The sequence below is a fragment of the Oryctolagus cuniculus genome, chromosome 11, assembly GCF_051225735.1.
Source record: "Oryctolagus cuniculus isolate XC-2025 breed Fujian yellow rabbit chromosome 11, ASM5122573v1, whole genome shotgun sequence".
In the NCBI taxonomy this organism is placed as follows: Eukaryota; Metazoa; Chordata; class Mammalia; order Lagomorpha; family Leporidae; genus Oryctolagus; species Oryctolagus cuniculus.
In genome coordinates this window covers 24,227,423-24,242,508 of record NC_142877.1, presented here as the reverse complement: position 1 = coordinate 24,242,508, position 15,086 = coordinate 24,227,423, and the positions used below count along the sequence as shown (strand labels likewise).

The 15,086-nt window shown below is 52.1% G+C and overlaps 1 long non-coding RNA gene across 3 annotated transcripts in view; it reads left to right on the top strand.

Annotated features, from left to right (window-relative positions):
- The window catches only part of LOC149123374 (uncharacterized), a 100,270-nt gene that overhangs the window by 8,962 nt on the left and 76,222 nt on the right, over positions 1–15,086 (top strand). For all 3 annotated transcript variants that reach the window (XR_016216619.1, XR_016216620.1, XR_016216621.1), the window contains exon 2: positions 1,537–1,673. This is a non-coding gene — a long non-coding RNA (uncharacterized LOC149123374). The remainder of the gene's footprint in view (positions 1–1,536; positions 1,674–15,086) is intronic.

Genomic DNA, 15,086 nt, shown 5'->3' with positions numbered 1-15,086 from the left:
AAAGGCAGACCGGGGTTTGGCATAAAGAGACTAGAAGGGACCATAAAGATCTCACATCCTCCAGCCCCGGGGACTCTGAGCCGTCACCTCCCCTTCTCCAGCAATGGTGCTCCCACGACCGCCTCGTGTTTACTATCCTTGTGCCGGGTGCTGGGGCACCAAGCGAGATAGACTCTAGAGGCTCTGATCTCGCCAGACACAGACACAGACCAGGAAGTGATGGGCCGGGGATGCTGTGCTGATGCAGAGGGTTCAAATGTGTGTGCCCTGGGGGCTCAGGACCTCCCCCCCAACTCTGGGCTGGCATTGTGGCACAGTGGGTTAAGCCACCACCTGCAGTGCTGGCATGCCACGTGGCCGGTTCAAGTCCCTGTTGCTCCAGAGAGAGGAGAGGCAGAGAGAGAGAGGTCTTCCATCTGATGGTTCACTCCCCAAATGGCCGCAACGGCCGGAGCTGTGCCAGTCTGAAGCCAGGAGCCAGGAGCTTCCTCCTGGCCCCCCATGCAAGTGCAGGGGCCCAAGGACTCGGACCATCCTCCACTGCTTTCCCAGGCCACAGCAGAGAGCCAGATCAGAAGTGGAGCAGCTGGGCCTTGAACTGGCACCCACATGGGATGCCGGCGCCCCAGGCCAGGTCATTAACCTGCTGAGCCACAGCACCAGCCCTGCTCCACTTCTGATCCAGCTCCCTGCTAATGCTCCTGGGAAAGCACTGGGAGATGGCCTGAGTGCTTGGGACCCTGCACCCACATGGGAGACCCGGAGGAAGCTCTTGGCTCCTGGCTTTGGCCATTTAGGGCGTGAACCAGCAAATGGATGATCTCTCTTTCTCTATGTCTGTCTGTCTCTCTCTCTCTCTCCTCTCTAACTCTGGCTTTCAAGTAAAGAAAGAAATAAAATCTTTGAAAAAAGAACTCCCCCTCCCAGGCTGCACCCCGTCCCCCCCATACCCCCTGCAGGCCCGTACACCCTGCTTGGCCCCCCCTCACAGCAGGTGGCCACACCCAGGTCTTTGCTGCTAGTGAGCAGGGGCCACGTCCTTCTGTGAAGAGGCATGCCCTTCATCCTGTCCCCTGTACTTCAGCCACCGTGTAAAAGTCCCCATTAATTCCTTGGAATAAAATGTAGTGGCTGTTAATTTTTGGTGCCTGGGAAGTAGCCAGCAGAATGCCTTTTTATGTCTGAAACTATTTTCAGCCATTAAGAAGTGTAATAAAAAGTTTTCTTTCTTTGATTTTATTTTTTAATTAGGTGAGAGGTTCAGGTGGCTCTGCTGCCAGAGCTGTGGTCAGTGGCCGTTCCAATGCCAAACCCACGACCAGGCCTAGCTTTTTTGAACCAGCGGGGGAGTGGGGGGTGCTGGAGGGCTGAGGTCTGGCCCAAGTCAGAAAAATCCCAAATCTTCATTACTTTTCCAGAAAGGCTGTTTGTCGCAGGCAGCAGGGGCTTCAAGAAGTTTCTGTCCTGGGCTTTGGATTCACAAGAACCTGGGCTGAATTTTTTTTTTTAATTTTTAATTTCTTTATTTAATTATAGCATTTCCATCTGCTAGCTCATTCTCCAAATGCCTGCCACGAGTAGGACCGGTCCAGACCAACGCCAGCAACTCCACCAGGGTCTCCCACGTGGATGCCAGAGATCCAGGACTTGAGCCATCGCCTCTGCCTGCCAGGGTGAGTGTGCGCCGCAAGACTGAGTCAGGAGCGAGCCGGGACCCGAGGCAGCCACTGACGTTTGGGGAGTTGAACCAGTAGATGGGAGCTTCTCTCTTTGTGTCTCCCCACACCCACCCCTCCAAAAAATGACTGCAACATGCAGTCCTGTCTGCCCTAGAGTCCAGCCCTACAGGACCGCATGAGCTAATTCCTTTTCGAACAAGATCTGCATGTTGGGCAGATGTAGTGGCTGAGACACTGGTGGTGGTGTTGTGCCACAGCAGAGTGCCTGTTCCTGATCCCACCTTCTGACTGGTTTCCTGCTGACGCAGGCCTGTGAGGCAGTGGTCATGGCACAGGAATTAGGTTCCTGCCACCCACACGGGAGACCTGGATTGCGTTCCTAGCTCCTGGCTTCAGCTCAGCTTAGCTCCGGCCATTGCGGGCATTTGGGGAGTGAACCAGGGCGTGGGAACCTTCTCTGTCTGTCTCTCTGTCAGTCTCTCAAATGAAAACAAACTAAAAACAATTATGTCTATGCCATCTATTGATTCTGTGTCTGCAGAGAGCCCCACCTGAGACCCAGAGATAAGAAGGAGGAGGAGGGGAAGAGGAGAGGGGCCCTGTGGGTGAAGCTGCCCACCACAGTCTGTGGTGCGCTGTAGCAATGAGCAGTGGGAGCCGACTCAGACGCCCGACCACTGTCACAGCCATCTATTGCGTCTCCCTCTCTTTCTTTCTTCACTTTTTCTTGGAGGACTTTTTTCTTCCATGGTCCAGGGCAGGAAACTGACCTCCTGGTGACCGGGGAGTTTCTCCCAGGCCTGATGGAAGGAGGGGACAGCTCATTCCCAGCTTTTTCCTGGGGCAGAGCCTTTGTCGGCTGTGTCTCTCACAGGGACAGGAGCCTCGCCTTCCACCCCACCCCCACCCCCAACCCCGAAGCATTGAAACCTCAGCCCGTTCCCATCCGGAAGCCCAGCTGTGGCCGCCCAGGCGGTTGGGTGGCTCCATGAAGCTGCCAGGGACTCAGACACCTGTGATCTTCCCTCTCTGTCACCCTCAGGCGTGGCTCTCCCCCTCCCAGTAGCCCTTCTGCACTTCCCATCTCCACTGCCCTCCGTGGCGTCTGTAAGACCTCGGTGTCCAGACCTGGGGCACAAGGCGGCCCCTGCTGCGAGAGAAGCGGGAGGAGTTTTTCCTTCCCGCTGTCTTAGTGAGGAGGGAGCTGGCAGTTCGCAGCACCTGCCATGCAAAATATTATCCTCATGCCACAGAAGTGTGACCGTCGGCACAGCCTGGATGCCACTGCTCCAACCCCAGCTCTTCCTGCTAAGCCTTCCCCATCCTTGCCTTGCTCAGACTTGGGAACCTGGCCTGGACCTCACGCTGGGTTTGCCGTGGACACAGTGTAGTGGCCCTGCCTGATGGATGGCCAGGCAGCTTCATTAAGCACCGTGCTGACTGGTTTCTCAAAGCTCCTGGGAGCAGCGAGGCTGCGGGCTAGGAGCAGGGAAGCCGAGTGGGAGCCCCTCTGGCCTTTTAACCTCGAGCTCTTGCTCAGACAGGCATTTGTTAGCTGTGACAAGAGGGCAGCCTCAGATACCCCACCTCTCGGCAATCAAGGGCTGCACACGGGAGGGTAACGACGGCCCACTGCAGAGGTCTGGGGATTCATCAGGGCCGACCTGGGTGGGCAGGCTCTGAGGCTGACACCTGCCCCTCTTCTGGGAGGAGCAGGGAAAGACCTGGTGGACCCCCTCCCCACAGTAAGGACTCCTTATGTCTGCCTCCTGATTGTCCACCACGCTGCCACTGTCTCTGCCCTGGACCAGTGGCCAGGTCCTGCCTGCTCCGTCTGCACTTCCAGCTCTGGTCTTGCCCCTGTAAGCCACCCACTGCACTGCTGCTTGCCAGTCTGGGCATGTCACACACACCTCGTCCCCACCTTGAGTTCCTTCCGTGGATCCCCACTGCCTGCAGAGCAAATAACCCTCATTTGGTGGCCCTCAGAGGTGGCTTCTCTTTGATTCAATTTGCATTAAAGGGGGCTGCAGTATGGGCATGTGGCCCAGAGCATGGTAACCTGCTGCTTGCAACACCGGCATCCCATATCAGAGCTCAGATTTGAGTCCCAGCTGTTCCTCTTCCCATCCAGCTCCCTGCTAATGTGCCTGAGAAGGCAGCAGATGATGGCCCCATCAGTACCCCTGCCACTCATGTGGGAGACCAGATGGAGTTCCTTGTTCCTGGCTTCAGTCTGGCCCAGCCTCTGCCATTGTGGCTATTTGGGTAGTGAACCAGTGGCTGGAAGATTTCTCTCCTCTCTCTCTCTCTCTCTCTCTCTCTCTCTCTCTGTCACTCTTACTTTCAAAATAAACAAACAAACCTATTCATTGGGGCTGGCCTTATGGCATAGTGAGTAAAGCCACTGCCTGTGATGGTGGCATTCCATATGGGTGCCTGTTAGAGTCCCAGTTGCTCCAGCTCCCTGTTAATGGCCTAGAAAAAGCAGCAGAAGATGACCCAAGTGCTTGGGCCCCTGCCATCCACGTGGGAGACCTAGATGTAGTTCCAGGCTCCTGGCTTTGGCCTGACCCAGCCCTGGCTGTTGTGGCCATTTGGGGAATGAACCAGTGGATGGAAGGTTTCTCTCCCTCTCTTTCTGTAACTCTTTCAAATAAATAAATCTTTAAAAGAAAATAAACAAAGTCAATTTGCACCAAAGATGAGTCGGTGCGTCTGATGCTCAAAGCGGTTTACTCCGGCAGCGTCTCAGGCAGCAGGCGCAGGGGCCACCAGATGGCGCTGTGGCTGGAAGCTCCCCGTCTGCAGAATGTTTTCAGGGCTTGGGGAGTCTTCCCCTTTCTCACGCGTGTGTTCCGGGCAGTTGCCAGGTGCTTCTTTCACAAAGGGGGTGCTAGTTATTCTTGCCAGCGACTTTGGTTTTAAGGTTTCTGAGAGCTGCACCTGTGCTGAGGCGGCTTTGTCTCCTGGAAATCCCCAGGCCAGGGTGCGTCCTCCTCTGAGTGGCAGTGCTGGGGCTGCGAGACACGTGAGTGGCGGGTGGGCATTCGGCTGAGTGCTTAAGACACCTGCATACCACAGAGAAGTGCCTGTTGGATTCCTGGCTTCAGCTCCCTATCCCAGCTTCCTGTTAATACACGCCCTGGGAAGGCAGCAGGTGATGGCTCAAGTGACTGTGGGCATTTGGCAGTGAACAGCAGACGGGAGTGCTCTCTCTCCTCTGCCCCCCCCTTTTTTTTAAAAGATAATTGACTTGTCTTATGGCTGTCATTAATCTCAAAGCTGCGATTTGTTCCCTGTCATCTACTACGGCAGCAGCCTCAGCCATGCTACCTGAGCTCTTACCCATTCAGTTTCTTAGAATGGGCCAAACAGAGGCTGTTGCTGTGGCATGGTGCGTAAAGCCACCATCTGCGGCACCAGCATCCCATATGGGCACCAGTTCGAGTCCTGGCTGCTCCACTTCCAACCCAGCTCCCTGCTAATGCACCTGGGAAAGCAGTGGAAGATAGCCCAAGTGCTTGGGCTCTTGAACCCACGTGGAAGAAGCTCCAGGCTCCTGGCTTCTGATCAGCCCAGCTCCAGCCATTGTGGCCATTTCGGGAGTGAACCAGTGGATGGAAGACCTTTCTGTCTGTAACTCTGCCTTTCAAATAAAATAAATAAACCTTTTTAAAAAACGGGCCCTACACTTACAGGTTTCAGATTCGAATTCAGAGGGCCCCCACTGAAACAAGTCTCACTCCGGCTTCTCCCTCACACACCCAGCTCCCGTTGCCAACCATGCTCCTCGGTTCCATGTGGAGCCTTCCCAAATTTCTTTTTGGGAATCCATAGTCCTAGTTCACCTCCTCAAGCTTTTATACAAATAGTAGTGCTATCGTGTAGCCAAAGTTTAGATGAGCAGGAGCTCGGGAGCCCTGCGAGGCGCCATCTCTAACTGTGGATTCGCTCCGCCCACCTTCCCTGGACGCACCTGTCTCATCTGGGACCAGGACGCATGCTCACACCCCGCGCTGGTTGTATAACTGATTGGGGCATCACTCCCACCCTTTCCTTATAAAAGGAGGTGGATGCGAGAGGGAGCAGTGTTTCTAGCAAGGGCCCCACTGGGTGCTGCTGCTCTCGGTCTCATTCTCTTCCCGGTTTAGTTCTCTTTCGCCCTGGACTGGTCTGGGACGGACACCACCCGCTTGGACAGAGCCCGCCTGCAGAGGTACCGTTTCCGGTTTTTTCTCTATCATTGATGGGCTATTTGGCCCACTCTTGTTGGGTATTTTTCTGTGTGGGGTGGCCACACTCGCGTGTGAATATGTTTATTCTTTCATGGATAAATAAATTCTGTTCATGTTTGTACACCGTACCAGTCTCTGTTTAGAATTTCTATCTCTGTGGGGAGATAGGAACCTGGATGGAAAATTAATATATTCATTGCCCACATCAGTAGTTTATTATACACATGATTATTTTTCAACTTACTTATTTGAGAGAAAGAGACAAAGAAGACAGAGCGGCCATGTGTTGGTTTACCCTCCAGATATCCACAGCGGCTGGGCCAGGCCCGGTTGCAGCTAGGAGGTGGGGACTCCATCCAGGCTTTCGCAGTCACTCTAGCCATCACTGCTGTCTCCTAGGGTCTGCGTTGGCAGGAAGCTGGAGCTAGGAATCCAACCCACTCTGGTTTGGGAAGTGAGTGGCTTAACCACCAGGCCCAATGCCTGCTCCTAGTGATGGTCCCTTACCTGGCTTTTTGCACTCATTGTGCGTTTGTCTTGGAGATCCTTTCTAATCTGTAGAGAGGGCTGCCCCCTCCTTCTGGGCAGCGACGTAAGATTCCGCTGTCTGCCTTCGGTGGTTTGAAAAGTGTCCTCCACAAGCTGGTGAGTTGGAAACTCAACCCTCAACTCATGTGTTAGCGTCATGGCCCTAAAGGGCCTCTCAGATCCCGCTTGCATTCTTTGTGTTTAGGGTGGGAACTGGGTTTCCCTAGGGTTTTCTCCATGATCCTAGCCCATCCTCAGCCTCGTGCTGGTACCCTTGACCTTCCCCCAGCAGCAGACCTCTGCTGGTTGTGGCCTGACACTCATCAGCTGAGGGCTGTGTGTGTGTGTGTGTGTGTGTGTAGGGGGGTTTATTTGTTTTCCTGGTACTGCCTCAGGCTGAGGCAGGGACTATTCCCCAGTCCTCGGAGGTGGGGCCTTTTCAGCCATCCCACCCATCCTCCAGGGTATTGGGGATTTTCTTCTTTCCTTCCCCCGTTGCAGTGGGCATGCAGGGTGACAGGGTTTGCTGCCCTCTCCCAGTGTCCTGGGCTCCCCCAGCCGCGGCTGCTGCTCCACCGCTATCTCTGATGTCTCCCAGCTTCCAGCACCCAGCTCTGTTCATGGAGATGAGCCTATGCGTAGGTGCTAATTTTGCATGTGTCTGCTGCTCCCAGGGGACCCACACTCCCGCTGCAGCCCACAGTCAACCATGGCAGTTTATAAAAGCTTCAGTCAAATTTTTCCTAGTTGCCTGATGCCTGGTGTCTGCCTCAGGTGAGCAAGGCCTTGTGTCCCAGTCTCTGTGGAGGTACTTGTGGGTTGTGTGTGTGTGTGTGTGTGTTTCTTTTGAGAGGCAGACACACACACTCTCACACCCTTTCTAGCTTTCTGCATCCTAAGTTGGATGGCTTTCAGACACACCCCTGCAATTGTCAAAGGCAGTGGAAGTGACCCTACCTGGCTTTTGAGGCCAAAAGGTGAGACAGCTTCCACTTTGCTCATTGTATTATGAGCTGATGGTGGTCACTAGGCCATGGGGATGGGCTCCTTATAAGTGTTCCTGTTGAAAGTCCCAGCTGTGGTTCAGCCAGCAGCTAGCAGCCAGCCTAGGGTTGGACAGCCAACCTTCAGCCCCAGCCGTCAAGTTTTCCCAGCCAAGGCCAAAGACATCAAGGAGCAGGGCCAAACCATCCCCACTGTGCCGGTCTGAATTCCTGACACACAAAGTCTGCCAGCCCAGGGAGCGGGTGTTTAGCCTAGCATTAAGACACCCATGTCCCACACCAGAGTGCCTGGGTTCGATCCCTGACTTCAGACCCTGGGAAGCAGTGGTGATGACTCAAGTAGTTGGGTCCCTGTCACCCATGTGGGAGTCCTGGATTGAGTTCCACTGCCTGGCTTTGGCCCTGGCCACTGGAGACCATTAGAGGAGAGAACTAGTGGATGGAAACTGTCTGCCTATAAGTAAAATAAAGTCTGGGAGTGTACTAAAGTAGTTATTGTGTGGTAAGTGTAGAGGAAGTTTGTTCACACAATAGCAATAGCTAGAACAGGCTTGAGTGTATTCATTCACTGAGCGGCCTGTACTGGGCCTTGCCCTGTAGGAGGTCTTACACAGGACACAGGAGACATCAAGCTTCTGCCCTCCCAGGGCTCACAGTCTAATGGAGGAGGCAGACAGAAGAGGGTTGTGATGAGGACTGAGGGCCATGGGGTCCACAGCCACACATCCCTGACACAGCCTGGGTGGGGGAGGGGGCGATGGAAGACTTCTTGGAAGAGGAGACTCCTAAGCTGAGAGCTGAAAGGTGAACAGAGGGCAGGAAGGAGGCTCAGCCATGAGGGCACTTGAGCAGAGTGACCACTGGGCAAGAGGTGTGCACTCTGGAGTGCCTGCAGGAGCCTGGCTTCAGCTGAGAGGGTGAGGTTTAAGAGGCAGCAGGTGAGGTGGGGCTTCTGCCACCACGACTCAGAGGGGTCCCCATCACCTGAGGGGGCTGACTCAGCGGCTCCATGACCTATCCAAGGCTGCGCAGTGTATGCGGGAGTGAAGACTTGAACCCAAGCTGGCTTGACTCCAAAGCTCTGGGAGAGGCGGGGGCTCAGTTGCAGGCTTGTGCGATGCCCCAGCCTTGGCAGTGCCTGTGCTTCCTACTTGATTGGCTCTGTCTGAGCTGGGAAGTCAGCAGGGAAGGGACAGAGGCTGCTGACATCTGGGAGGGCGGCTGAGTGGTGTGGGTGGGCCCTGCCAGTACTCTGTGCACGATCTACTCTAACCAAATCGGTGCCCGCAGGCTTCTCAGCTGTTGTATCTTGCCTTGGAGGCCAAATCGGCCCCTAATCAAGTTGGATTCCTTATTGTGGCCATTGAGAAACACAGGGGATCAATGATAGTAACAGAGACATTCAGAGACATGCGTTGCCTTGCGGAGAAAGAGGAGGAGGCTATTCCAGCCCAGCCAGGGCCCAGCAAAGGCCAGGTGTGTGAGCAAGTGGACATGAGGGCTTTTCTTGAATAACTATATTTTTTTAAAGATTTATTTATTTGGAAGGTAAGAATTACAGAGAGATAGAGGCAGAGAGAGAGAGATCTTCCATCCGCTGGTTCACTTCCCAAATGGCCACAATGGCCGGAGCTGAGCCGATCTGAAGCACCAGGATCTTCCTCCGGGTCTCTCATGTGGGTGCAGGGGCCCAAGGACTTGGGCCATATTCTGCTGTTTCCCAGACAATAGTAAAGAACTGGATTGGAAGAGGAGCAGCCAGGACTTGGACCGGGCCCATGTGGGATGCCGGCACTGCAGGTGTTGGCTTTACCTGCTATGCCACAGCGCTGGCCCCTGAATAATTATCTTGGCACATCAGTTATCCAGATTCCCCAGCACTAGCCTTGGGAACAGGGGAAACACAAAATACACCCAGCTTGCTCTGTGGGCCCAACTGTCATCATTTGGGACAGCAGCCATCTAGCAAATGAAGTGATCATTAAACAGTTGCCAAGAGAAGACATCAGATAGGGACCACCCTTTTATTTTTATTTGTTTATTTTTAAAGTTTTGCTTATTTACTTCAAAAGCAGAGTTAGATAGGAGGAAAGACAGAGAGAGAGAGAGAGCTAGTGAGAGAGTGACCTTCCATCTGCTGGTCCACTCCCCAAATGGCCCCAATGTCTAGGGCTGGGCCAGGCTGAAGCCAGGAGCTTCCTCCAGGTCTCCCACGTGGGTTCAGGGGCCCAAGTACTTAGACCGTCTTCTGCTGCTGTCCTAGGAGTATTAGTAGGGAGCTGGGTGGGAAGAAGAGCAGCTGGGACCCAAACTGGCACCTATAAGAGATGCCAGTGTTACAGGGAGTGGCTTAACCTGCTGCACCACCATGCTAGCCCCAGTGACCACCTGTTAAAATTTTTATTTATTCATTTGGAAAGCAGAGAGACAGGTGGAGAGAGATCTCCTATCCTCTAGTTCACAAACCAAATGCCTGCATTAGCTGGGGCTAGGCCAGGCCAAAGCCAGAAATGCAGTGTAGATCTCCCATGTGGGTGTAAGGGACCCAAGTGCTTGAGCGTCACCTGCTGCCTCCAGGGTGCATCAGCGGGAAGCTGGAGTTGGTAGCAGAGCTGGGACTTGAACCAGGCATTCTGACAAGGGATGTTTCAAGTGTTGTCCTAACTGCAAGAAAAAATTCTGGCCCCAAACCACCTATTATTGTGGTTTATATATGTGGTCCTTAGAAACTTCGAATCTTTGTCACACGCCATTTTTGATCATCTCTCTGTAAGGTACTTGGTAAAGTTTCTGTCCACTTGAGCAGCAGGAGCCCAAGCACTCAGGCTATCTTCTGTTGCTCTCCCGGGTGGGAAGCAGAGCAGCTGGACTTGAACTGGTGCTCTGACACGGGACACCAGCATCCAAAGCGGCAGCTGAACCCACTGAGCCACAGTGCCCACTCCTTCCTCTAGGTTTTGAAAGTTTATTTATATTTAACTGTGTTCCATCTGGAGTTTATTTTTGTACATATTCTGAATGAAGGCTCTTAAGTGGATTTTTTTTTTTTTTGCTATCCTTTCTCAAGTAGTAAACAAGTTAATATGAAATGGTTTAGAGGATTCTCTTCAGCCTCATCACCTGTGGAACATGCTCCATTGAGAGTGTTGGGACCAGGATAGGATCAAATAATCTTTTATTTTATGTATTTATTTTATTTATTTGACAGGTAGAGGTATAGACAGTGAGAGAGAGAGACAAAGAGAAAGGTCTTCCTTCCATTGGTTCACCCCCCCAAATGGCCGCTATGGCCAGCGCTGCGTGGATCTGAAGCCAGGAGCCAGGTGCTTCTTCCTGGTCTCCCAGCCGGGTGCAGGGCCCAAGCACCTGGGCCATCCTCCACTGCACTCCCTGGCCACAGCAGAGAGCTGGACTGGAAGAGGCACAACCGGGACAGAATGCAGCACCCCAACCGGGACTAGAACCCAGGGTACTGGCGCCACAGGCGGAGGATTAGCCTAGTGAGCCACGGTGCTGGCCAATCAAATACTCTTTTAAAAATTAAATGAGGAGCTGGTGCTGTGCCATAGCAGGTAAAGTGCCGGCATCCTATTTGGGCACCCGTTTGAGTCCCGGCTGCTCCGCTTCCGATCCAGCTCTCTGCTATGGCCTGGGAAAGCAGTAGAAGATGGCCCAAGTCCTTGGACCCCTGCACTCACATGGGAGACCCAGAAGTACCAGGCTCCTGGCTTTGGATTGGTGCGGCTCTGGCCGTTACGGCCATTTGGGGAGTGAACCAACAGATGGAAGACTCTCTCTCTACCTCTCTGTAACTCTGCCTTTCAAATAAATAAATAAATAAATCTTTAAAAAGTAATAAAAGTTAAATAAAAGCCTAAGCTGGATTCTTTGCCATTGTACAACCTTGGGAAGGAGATTGTTGTCCTCCCTACTGTTCAGGTGAAAAGTTAAGGCTCAGAGAGGTAAAGTAACTGCCCGGGTAACACAGCTCGTCTGTTCTAGGGTTAGAGCTTGGATTGTTGGCTAATCTATTTCAGAGCCTCAGAACTTAGAACTGGCTTCAAATTAAATTCTCTCTATGTTCCTTCGACAAAGGAGTGATTTGGCTCCATTGGGAGACAGCACCCAGCCCCTTAGGCACTGGCACCGGCACCCTGGGTCCACGAGAGGTTTCCTGGCAAGCCAGTTCATGAGTTTGTTTTCTTAAGTTTGCAAAATTGTACATTTTCAGTCAAGACATTTTGGATACACAGGACGTCTAAACAGTCTTCCCGCCTCTGGTTTCCTTTAGGATGGTTTGGTTGTAGTGGTAACTGTGGGAAGTCTCATGGTTCCCAGGACTCTACTCTCCAGAGGCCAGAGGTGGGGCAGATGAATTTAGAGTCCTTTCTCTCCAGAGGTACCCGATTCTGTGCCCCACAGTGCAGTCGAGTTTCCCTCATCCCAAATTTAATTTTCTAAGGGAGAGCTGCCAGTGTTTTATTTTGCCAAAAATCGTCATGCTATATAAACAACATGACCACTGTGTAGTATCACCACTGTGTTATAAATGCTAAGGAACCATCACCTCAGACTTCAAAGTGAAGGACAGCATTGTGGTGCAGTGGGTTAAGCTGCCACCTGTGACGCTGGCATCACATATAAGTGCCAGTTCAAATCCTGGCTGCTCCACTTTCATTTTTTTAAAATGTATTTATTTTTTTAAATGAGTGATATATTTATATTTATTTTTTAAAAAAGATTTATTTTATTTATTTGAAAGAGTTACAGAGAGAAGTAGAGACAGAGAGAGTGGTCTTCCATCCACTGGTTCACTCCCCAGATTGCCACAACAGCCAGAGCTGTGCCGCTCCAAAGCCAGGAGCCAGGAGCCTCTTCCAGGTCTCCCACACGGGTGCAGGGGCCCAAGGACTTGGGCCATCTTCCACTGCTTTCTCAGGCCAAAGCAGAGAGCTGGACTGGAAGTGGAGCATCCAGGTCTTGAACTGGCACCCATATGGGATGCCAGCGCTTCAGGCCTGGGCTTTAACCCACTGTGCCACAGCGCCGACCCCTCCACTTTCAATCTAGATCCCTGATAATGCACCTGGGAAGGCAGCAGCACGTGGCCCAAGTTCTTTGGCCCATGTACTCAAGTGGGAGCTGTGGATGGAGTTCCAGGCTCCTACCTTTGGCCTAGTCTAGCCCTGGTTGTTGTGACCATTTAGGGAGTAAACCAGCAGATGGAAAAATATTTCTCTCTGTCTTCTCTGTATAACTCTGTCTTTCAAATAAATAAATGAATCTTTAAAGAAAAAATCCAAGGTGATAATCTCAGAGTAGAGAATGATTTGCTACCTCAGGACATTTCTGCTGCCGACCGTGGGCGCCTCAGTCCCTGGGCCAGTGTTGAATTCAGGGCAGATGATGAACCTCTCTTCCATGGACAACTCTCTTTATTATTTGAAAGGCAGAGATCTTCCATCTGCTGACTCACTTCTCAAATGCCCACGACAGCTGGCATTGGGCTAGGCTGCAGGCAGGAGCTCAGAACTCCACCCAGGTCTCATACATGTGTGGCAAGTATGTGAGTACTTGAGCAGGAAGCTAGAATAGGAAGTGGAGCTGAAGCTTGAGTGCAGGCACTCCAAAATAGAGGTTTGGACGTCTGGGTGGGTTGGTTATTTTCTTAAAGTTCACAGGCAGTTTCCACTGTTTGTTATTTTTTTTTAAAAGATTTATTTATTTATTTATTTAAAAGGCAGAGTTAGAGAGAGGCAGAGAGGGAGAGACAGAGAATTCTTCCATCTGCTGGTTCATTCCCCAAATGGCCACAGTGGCTGGAACAAGGCTGATCCAAAGGCAGGAGCCAGGACCTTCTTCCAGGTCTCCCACATGGATGCAGGGGCCCAAGCGCTTGGGTCATTTTCTGCTGCTCTCCCAGGCCATAGCAAAGAGGTGGATCAGAAGTGGAACAGCCAGGTCATGAACTGATGCCCATGTGGGTGCTGGCACGGCAGGTGTCATCTTTACCTGCTAAACCACCGTGCTGGCCCCAAGTGAGGGTATCATAGCTGCTCTGCCAGGCATGCCTGTTTCCATGAAGTTAGCCCATAGAGGGAAACAGGGCTAAGATCTCAGGTCAGCTGCCTTCATGTTTGGGGCAGAAAGAGATTCGCTGCCACCTTTGTGTCCTGTCTCTCTGAAACCTCATCAGGCTCAGGGGTCAGCATTTAGTTATTCATTATTTTGAAAATTTCTCACTTAAAAGTTTGTTTTTTAATGGTTGCCTAATATTAAGCACACACTTCAGCGATTTTACGAGAGTGCGCGTGTAGTCACTTCCTGTATGAGGACACAGAGTGTTTCCAGCCCTTCAGAAAACTCCCTCATGCCTCTTTTCCTCAGAGGGTAGTCCTGACTTCCATCACAGATTATGGCACCATTTGTCCATTTTTTGTTGCTGTCATGAGATACCCGAGGCAGGCAACCTATGAAGAAAAAGAAGTTTTTTAGCTCACAGTGCCAGAGGTTCACTGCATGGTGCTGGCATGGGCTTCTCTCCGGTGAGGGTCCTCTCAGCTGATGACAGTGATGCGAGCAGGTACCGCACCACCACACAGGGAGCCAAGAGTGACTGGGGTCAGGCTCAGGCTTCTAGAACAATTTGCTTTAGGGAGAGCTCGCTTCCGGAGACCAAGCGGTTGCTTCTGAGGAAGGCACCCCCTGCTTCAGGACCTCCCAATAGGCTGCACCAATCCGAAGCCAGGAGCCAGGTGCTTCCTTCTAGTCTCCCATGCGGTGCAGGGCCCAAGCACTTGGGCCATCCTCCACTGCCCTCCCGGGCCACAGCAGAGAGCTGGCCTGGAAGAGGGGCAACCGGGACAGAATCTGGCGCCCTGACTGGGACTAGAAGCCAGGGTGCTGGCGCCGCAGGTGGAGGATTAGCCTAGTGAGCTGTGGCGTCAGCCAAAGGCCCCACCACCACCTCTAAAAGTCCCCACCACCTCAACACCGCCACCCTGAGGACCAAACCTCCAACACAGGAACATTTATGGGGACAAACGACATCCAAACCATTGTGTGTGTCCTGCACTCTTTTTGTCCAAATTCTTTAATTCATCATTGCAATGAAGGTTCACCATCGAATCTGGGATTCACCTATGCTGTGCGTGGATGCCTACAATAGCAGTTTGCTCTCCTTTGTTGCTGTGTACTCTCCCATTGTATACATACATAATTCATTCATCTCCCCTTCTTGAATGGACCTTCAGTGGCTCCTGGTTTGGAGTTATTGAATAACTATTTCATACTTGGCTTTTGGCAGAGATATGCTTTCATTTCTTTGGACACATGTCTGGGAGAGGAATCCCTACATCATAGGGTGGGCATGTATTTATCACCTGTTTATTCTTTTACTTATTTATATTATTTAAACACATCTGTCTTGTGTGTCATTGTACCCTCAGTGTGTAACATGGTGCCTGGCACGTAATAGGTGCTCAATACATATATGATGACTAAATGAAAGTGCCACCTTAAGCTTCTGTCAGCTCAAAGTGAGTTATGACAAAGCCAGGGCTGGATGCAAGCACTCTGAGCTCTGAGAGCCCAGCTGTGTCAGAAGGAGCTCGACTGCAGGTGCTGGGTTGGTCCCA